Source organism: Tachyglossus aculeatus, chromosome 23 (assembly GCF_015852505.1).
Source record: "Tachyglossus aculeatus isolate mTacAcu1 chromosome 23, mTacAcu1.pri, whole genome shotgun sequence".
NCBI lineage: Eukaryota > Metazoa > Chordata > Mammalia > Monotremata > Tachyglossidae > Tachyglossus > Tachyglossus aculeatus.
The window spans coordinates 34,375,485-34,384,087 of NC_052088.1; positions in this window are offsets into that span (position 1 = coordinate 34,375,485).

Here is an 8,603-nt window from a genome sequence, read left to right on the forward strand (position 1 = left end):
TCTCTCATTGGGCTCACAGTCTAAGGAGGAGGGAGAACAACCATTTGATCCCCCATTTTACAGGTGAGGAAACTGAGGCATGGAGAACTTAAAGTGGCTTTCCCCCAGCTGATCAGAGGCCAGGACCCAGCTGGGATTAGAACCCAGTATCCCTTCTCACTTCCACTGCATCGGGGTGCTCCTCATTTATAGTAGGTAGAGCATACATTATGAAAGGTAATGTATTCTAGATGGAAATTTAATTTATGATTTTGATATTTTGTTGTGGACCTCCAGATATAACAGGCCAGCCCACAACAGGAAAATCCGGCACAAACATCCAAAGAGCTTCTTAGCAACAAGGAATTTGATGCCACTAGGGAATTCTACTTTCAGTCCAAAAGCTATCTAGTGATGCACTACCCGGCGAAGAAGTTGAAAATAAGATTGGGGTGGAAAGCACAATCTTTGGAAGACCATCTGAAAAGCCTGGCCACCACCTAGACTGCCATGCTCTAGATGTAGAATGTAAGCTCTTTGTGAATAGGAAATGTGTCTTTATTGGTGGTAATAATAATAATTATGGTATTTGCTGAGTGCTTAGTACGTGCCAAGCACTGGTGTATTGCACTCTCCCAATTACTTAATACGGTGCTCTGCACACAGTAAGAGCTCAATAGTTATGATTGAATGAATGACTTTAGGTTTCAGACTAAACTGTACAGACCTCACATCCACTTTCTTGAACACTTTCTAAAGAGCACTGCATGTCTTCCTCAAGACAGCACTTAGAACAGTGCTTGGCACACGGTAAGTGCTTAAAAAATACCATAATTATTATGATTATGATTATTGTGAAGATGATTACCTCATCATCAAGAGCAGCAGCTTGAGAACCTATCTTACAAATCCATTACCTCAGCTTCATCTTTGGCTCCTCTCTCTCGTTTCACTCACATAGTCTCTCACCAAATCCTTTCAGTTTGACCTTCACAGTATCGCTAAAATCTACCCTTTCCTCTCCATCCAAACTGCTACTGTGTTAATCCAAGCACTTATCCTAGAGAAACAGCGTGGCTCAGTGGAAAGAGCCCAGGCTTGGGAGTCAGAGGTCGTGGGTTCTAATCCCGGCTCCGCCACCTGTCAGCTGTGTGACTTTGGGCAAGTCACTTAACTTCTCTGTGCCTCAGTTCTCTCATCTGTAAAATGGGGATCGAGACTGTGAGCCCCACATGGGACAAGCTTGATTGCCTTGTATCCCCCCAGAGCTTAGAACAGTGCATGGCATATAGTAAGCACTTCATCATCATCATCATCATCATCAATCGTATTTATTGAGCACTTACTATGTGCAGAGCACTGTACTAAGCGCTTGGGAAGTACAAATTGGCAACATATAGAGACAGTCCCTACCCAACAGTGGGCTCACAGTCTAAAAGGGGGAGACAGAGAACAAAACCAAACATACTAACAAAATAAAATAGGATAGATATGTACAAATAAAATAAATAAATAGAGTAATAAATATGTACAAACATATATACATATATACAGGTGCTGTGGGGAAGGGAAGGAGGTAAGATGGGGGGGATGGAGAGGGGGGTGAGGGGGAGAGGAAGGAAGGGGCTCAGTCTGGGAAGGCCTCTTGGAGGAGGTGAGCTCTCAGCAGGGCCTTGAAGGGAGGAAGAGAGCTAGCTTGGCGGATGGGCAGAGGGAGGGCATTCCAGGCCCGGGGGATGACGTGGGCCGGGGGTCGATGGCGGGACAGGCGAGAACGAGGTACGGTGAGGAGATCAGCGGCGGAGGAGTGGAGGGTGCGGGCTGGGCTGGAGAAGGAGAGAAGGGAGGTGAGGTAGGAGGGGGCGAGGTGATGGACAGCCTTGAAGCCCAGGATAAGGAGTTTCTGCCTGATGCGCAGATTGATTGGTAGCCATTGGAGGTTTTTGAGGAGGGGAGTAATATGCCCAGAGCGTTTCTGGACAAAGATAATCCGGGCAGCAGCATGAAGTATGAATTGAAGTGGAGAGAGACACGAGGATGTGAGATCAGAGAGAAGGCTGGTGCAGTAGTCCAGACGGGATAGGATGAGAGCTTGAATGAGCAGGGTAGCAGTTTGGATGGAGAGGAAAGGGCATTATTATTATTATTATCCTTTTCCACAAGAGCCTCATAGCTGACCTTCCAGCCTCCTGTCTTTCCTCACTCCACTCTGTTACCCAGATCACTTTCCTACAAAACTGTTCGGTCCATGTTTCCCCACTCCTCAAGAACCTCCAAGGATGGCCCATTCATCTCTGCATCAAACGGAAACTCCTCTATTTTGATGGCATTTATTAGGTGCTTATTATGTCTTGAAGATTGTTCTAAGCGCTGGGGTGGATACAAGGTAATTAGGTTGGACACAGTCCCTGTCCTGTATGGGGCTCACAGTCTAAGTAAAATCTACTCATCAGCTTTAAAGGACTCAATCCCCTTGCCCCCTCCCTACCTCACCTTGCCACTCTCTTACTACAAACCAGGCTGCACACTTCGCTCCTCTAAAGCCAACTTACTCACTGTATGTCCAACTAATCTATCTCACCGCCGACCTCTTTTCCACATCCTGCTTCTGGCTTGGAACGCTTTCCCTCTTCATGTCCGACAGATGGTCCCTCTCCCCACCCTCATTTCCTCTTCTCCCACTTCATTCTGTGACACCTTTGCACTTGGATTTGCCCCCTTTATTCACCCCACTTATGTACATGTCTGTAATGTATTTGCTCATATTAATGTCTGTCTCCCCATCTAGGCTGCAAGCTCATGGTGGGCAGGGAACATGTCTACCAACTCTGTTATATTGTACTCTTCCAAATGCTTACTACAGTGCTCTGCACATGGTAAGTTTCCAAAAGATACAATCAATTGATCAAAGCAGAGTGGGCTGGGAGTTTAGCGACCAGAGTTCCAACTCCGATTCAGCCACTCTACCACTGTGAGGCCCCCAGAAAAGTCACTTAGCTTCTCGTTGTCTCTGTTTCCTCACCTGTAAAGTGGGAATTAAATACCTGATCTCCCGCCCCTATTAGACTGCCAGCCAACAGCCCCATGTGGGACAAGGACTAGGTCCGATCTGATTGTCATATCCACCACATTGCTTGGCATAGAGTAAGCATTTAACAAATACCACGTTATAATTATCCAGTGGCAGAGAAGCAGTGTGGCTCAGTGGAAAGAGCCCGGGCTTTGGAGTCAGAGGTCATGGGTTCAAATCCCAGCTCTGCCAATTGTCAGCTGTGTGACTCTGGGCAAGTCACTTAACTTCTCTGTGCCTCAGTTACCTCAACTGTAAAATGGGGATTAATACTGTGAGCCCCCTATGGGAAAACCTGAACACCTTGTAATCTCCACAGTGCTTAAAACAGTGCTTGGCACATAGTAAGCGCTTAATAAATGCTATTATTATTATTATTAAGGCAGAATCCCAAGTAACAAAATCCCAGTATGAAGTAGGTCTATTAGCATTGCAACTCTACTCACCTCAGCGTTTTGTCACATAGGGCCCATGCGTTGAAAAAATTATAGTAGGAACCCAAACTACTACTGGATACCGAGTTGTGATGCTACAGGGGAGACGGAAATAACATTTTGAGGGTTCAGTAAAACAAGCTTTAGACACTTTACCAAGAAACAAGTAAATCAATCAGAGGTTTTTAATGATCAGTTACTCAATCACTGTACTAAGCGCTTAGGAGAGTATGAAACAACAGAACTGGTAAACCTAAGTGTTGGGGGAGAGGCAATAAGGATAGAAAATAGGGTGGGGAGATGAGAGCTTAATCTGGAAGGTTTTCTGAAAAATATTTATATTATACACTCCCAAGTGCATAGTACAGAAACAGTAGCAGGATGGTCTAGTGGATAGAGCACGGGCCTGGGCGTCAGAACAACCTGGATTCTAACTCTGGCTCTGCTGTTTGTCGGCCGTATGACTTGGGCAAGTCATTTCACTTCTCTGTGCCTGTTTTCTCATCTATAAAATGGGGATTAAGGCTACTATCTCCGTGTGGGTTGGACTGTGTCCAAACCAATTATCTTATATTCACCCCAGTGCTTAGAACAATGCCTGGCACATATTAAGCACTTAAATACCACATTTTTTTTTACAGTGTTCTGCACACAGTATGCACTCAAATGTGAGCGACTGATATGATTTCAGTAGGACAAATAACAGCACTGAAAACATCAGACACCTCAGCTCAGAGGGGTCGCTTTCTCTGGGCCAAGTGATATAGACTGTTTCCTCACAGCCTTTTCAACCACTCACTCCCACGTAAACAAGCCTCATCTTTTAGTACGAAAGTCAATCGTGTTGCACTTCTGAATTCGATGCTGTTGAGTTGAATACTGAGCTTCGCTAGGATAATTCTAGATCTAGGATAATTCGCTAGGATCTTCTAGACCGTGAGCCCACTCTTCTAGACTGTGAGCCCACTGTTGGGTAGGGACCGTCTCTATATGTTGCCAACTTGTACTTCCCAAGCGCTTAGTACAGTGCTCTGCACACAGTAAGCGCTCAATAAATACAATTGAATGAATGATAATTCAAATATTGCTATTTTATGAATGTAACAGCTTTGTACTAATTAATAAGAAAGAAAATAACAATAGTAATAGTGGTATTTATTAAGCACTTAAAATGAACCAAATTCTTGGGTAGATACACTATATGGGAAGCATCATGGCCTAGTGGATAGAGCCCGGGCCCAGGAGTCAGAAAGTCATGGGTTTTAATCCTGGCTCTGCCACTTGCCTGCTGTGTGACCTTGGGCAAGTCACTTCACTTCTCCATGCCTCAGTTACCTCTTCTGTAAAATGGGGATTAAGACTGTGAACCCTATGTGGGTCAAGGATTGTGTCCAACCCGATTTGCTTGTGTCCACCCCAGCACTTAGTAAGTAAGCACTTAAATAGCATAATTATTACTAACAGCTTGGACCCAGCTTCTATCTCTCATGAGGCTCACAGTCAAAGTGGGAGGGAGAACAGGTGTGTAATCCTTATTTTACAGATGACAAAACTGAGACCCAGAGAAGCTAAATGACTTGCACAGGGCCATACGTCAGGCAAGTGGCAGAACCAAACTCCCATTCCTGCACTCTTTCCACTAGGCCACACTGCTTTTCTGTGCTCTTGCTCACTGATTCTTTTCACAACCCTTAAAATTTAATTGGCAAATGAAGCCCTATCCTCTTCTAGTCTGGCACCCGAATATTCTTTTCAGGGACCTGATTTTTATCCCATTGTCCGTATCTCCTTTTCTTTCTTTAATTGTTTTAAATGGTATTTCTTAAAGCACTTACTGTTTCAGGCACTGTTCTAAGTGCTGGGGTTGATACAAAGTAATCGGGTTGAATGCATTACAGTCTTATCCCATGTAGGCTCACAGTCTTAATCCCCATTTTACAGATGAGGTAACCGAGTCACCAGAAAGGTTTGTGATTTGCCCAAGGTCACATAGCAGACAAGTGATGGAGCCAGGATAAAACCCCTGACCCTCTGACTTGTAGGGCCATTCTCTATCTACTAGACCATGCTGCTTCTCTTATTGTTTTATATCTCTCTTGGACTCCCAACAGCTAGTGTTGATGTCTCCTCTCCAGTTTTTCTCAAGATAATAATAATAATGGTATGTACTAAGCACTTACTATGTGCAAAGCACTGTTCTAAGCACTGGGGAGGTAACAAGGTGATCAGGTTGTCCCACGGGGGGCTCACAGTCTTCATCCCCATTTTACAGATGAGGGAATTGATGCCCAGAGAAGTTAAGTGACTTGCCCAAAGTCACACAGCTGACAATTGGCGGAGCTGGGATTTGAACCCATGACTCCAAACTCCAAAGCCTGGGCTTTTTCCATTGAGCCACGCTGCTTCTCTGAGATCTTTGGGAGTAATATACGCAGCTTGGATCCATATCTCAGTACCAAAGACAGTTGGAATAAAAAAGATACTTTATCATCCAGCCTCTTGGAGGTGTGACACCGCAGTTTCCTAAGGCCTCTGGCAATAAAATAAATAAAAAAACTAGTGTTGCTCCCTACATCCACTTCTCCTAGGTAAAAAATGAAGGACTTCACACCACTCTCCTTAAACACGAGGTATCAATTCCCCATTTTCACTCCCCACTTCTAGTGGTCCTCAGAGTTGTGATGTAGTTTCACTTGCAGTGACCGTAATTTACCATCATCAGAAGTGCTTTATCTGTGACACTAAAGTTAAAGCAAACCTCCCTCGCTCTTAGAGCGGATTATTTCGGCACTTGTTCCATGTCCCCAAGTACAACGTTTTGAGTTGCTGTGTCCCTCGGCGGGTTATTCGCCCCACGTTTCTTAAGCTGAAAGGAATGTGGGATTTGACGCTCTCTCAAGTGCTTGGGTATCTAGCATTTCCAAAGGACATTTAAAAACCCAGCCGGGCAAGTGCAGAAATCCTTCTTTTCCCGGTGCAATCAAGCTGCAGCCATGAAATATAAAGGAAAAAATATACAATAGGACCAAGTTAAAGGCTGCCACGATGGATCCGCTGTCAGGGCACTATGAGCATTTCATAGAATCCCGCTAATGTTTTTCTCAATTGACATCATACGGGCCTCAGCTAATGGAAACAGACAAGAAACATAATGTCCGAACTAGATGATGGGTAGGAGAGAAACGGATCGTGACTCCAACCCCCAAGCAAAAACCACCCAAACTCAGAATAGCAAAGGGATGAATGTGTTCATTCTTTCTCCCTTCCCAACAGAAACCAAAAAGCAGACCTTAAAAAGCACTTTCTTCTTTTCTTTTCTTTTCCTGGCCGCCCGCCCTGCTAGAAAAGTCAACCAGCCGTGAACAAAAAAATGTTTCCTTTTAAATGAATCACGGCGGTGAAGATGCAACACGCAGATTAAGTTCAAATCAATGACACGGCCAACGGCGTGTTCCGAAGTGCAAAAATTGCTCACAGGCAGAGAAGGTTCATCCGATAATGTGCCGTGGGGAGAGGGCAAAGAGCTGCATGCTGAGCTCTGTGTGACAGCCCCATGCTGCTGCTCTTGTTACCTTAAGTAACTTTGGACTCCAGTGGGGTTGCGAGAATCTGAACAATCCCCAAGCAAAATGTGGGCAGAGAGGGCTAATCTGTAGGTGTTTGCTTCTAATTGCAGCTAATACCATGGGTGTTACAGTATTCTGGAATTCTAGCATATTCTAATAGACCCCATCCACGTATGCTCACCACAACTTGCTAAAAATAACAACAACGGTAGCATTCATCAAGCATTTACTATGTGCTAAGTGCTGGGTAGATACAATATAATCCAATCAATCACAGTCCCTGTCTCACAAGGGGCTCAAAATCTAAGGGAGAACAGGAATTGGAGCACTGTTTTATAGATGAAGAAACTGAGGCCCAGAGGAGCTAAGTGGCTTCCATAAAGTCACACAGCAGGCCACTGGCAGAGCTGGGTTTAGAAGCCAGGTCTCCTGACTCTCAGGACTGTGCCCATTCCACTAGACCACATAGCCTCCCTTTTTGCTCCCGAGGAGAGGGTGAGAAATGAGTGGGAAGGGGTAGACGAGCCAACTGGAACAAACTGGAGAAGCAATCTGTGCTCTAGAGGTTAGAGCACAGTCCTGGGAGTCAAAAGGACCTAGGTTCTAATCCCAACTCTGCCACGTGTCTGCTGTATATAATAATAATGGCCTTTATTAAGCGCTATGTGCAAAGCATCATCATCATCAGTCGTATTTATTGAGCGCTTACTGTGTGCAGAGCACTGTACTAAGCACTTGGGAAGTACAAATTGGCAACATATAGAGACAGTCCCTACCCAACAGTGGGCTCACAGTCTAAAAGGGGGAGACAAAACCAAACATACTAACAAAATAAAATAAATAGAATATGTACAAAATAAATAAATAGAGTAATAAATATGTACAAACATATATACATATATACAGGTGCTGTGGGGAAGGGAAAGAGGTAAGATGGGGGGGATGGAGAGGGGGACGAGGGGGAGAGGAAGGAAGGGGCTCAGTCTGGGAAGGCCTCCTGGGGGAGGTGAGCTCTCAGTAGGGCCTTGAAGGGAGGAAGAGAGCGAAAAAGTGAAAGAGCGAAAAGAGTGAAAGCACTGTTCCAAGCGCTAGGGAGGTTACAAGGTGATCAGGTTGTCCCACGTGGGGCTCACAATCTTAATCCCCATTTTACAGATGAGGTAACTGAGGCCCAGAGAAGTGAAGTGACTTGCCCAAAGTCACACGGCTGACAATTGGCAGAGCTGGGATTCGAACCCTTGACCTCTGACTCCAAAGCCCGGGCTCTTTCCACTGAGCTACGCTGCTTCTCTGTATGACCTTGGGCAAGTCACTTCACTTTTCTGGGCCTTGGTTACCTCATCTGTAAAATACACTTAGGTACATATCCGTAATTTATTCATTTATATTGGTGTCTGTCTCCCCCTCTGGAATGTAAGCTTGCTGTGGACAGGGAATATGCCTGTTTATTGCTATATTGTATTCTCCCAGGCACTTAGTACAGTGCTCTGCACACAGTAAATTATCAATAAGTAATAATAATAATAATGGCATTTGTTAAGCACTTAGTATGTG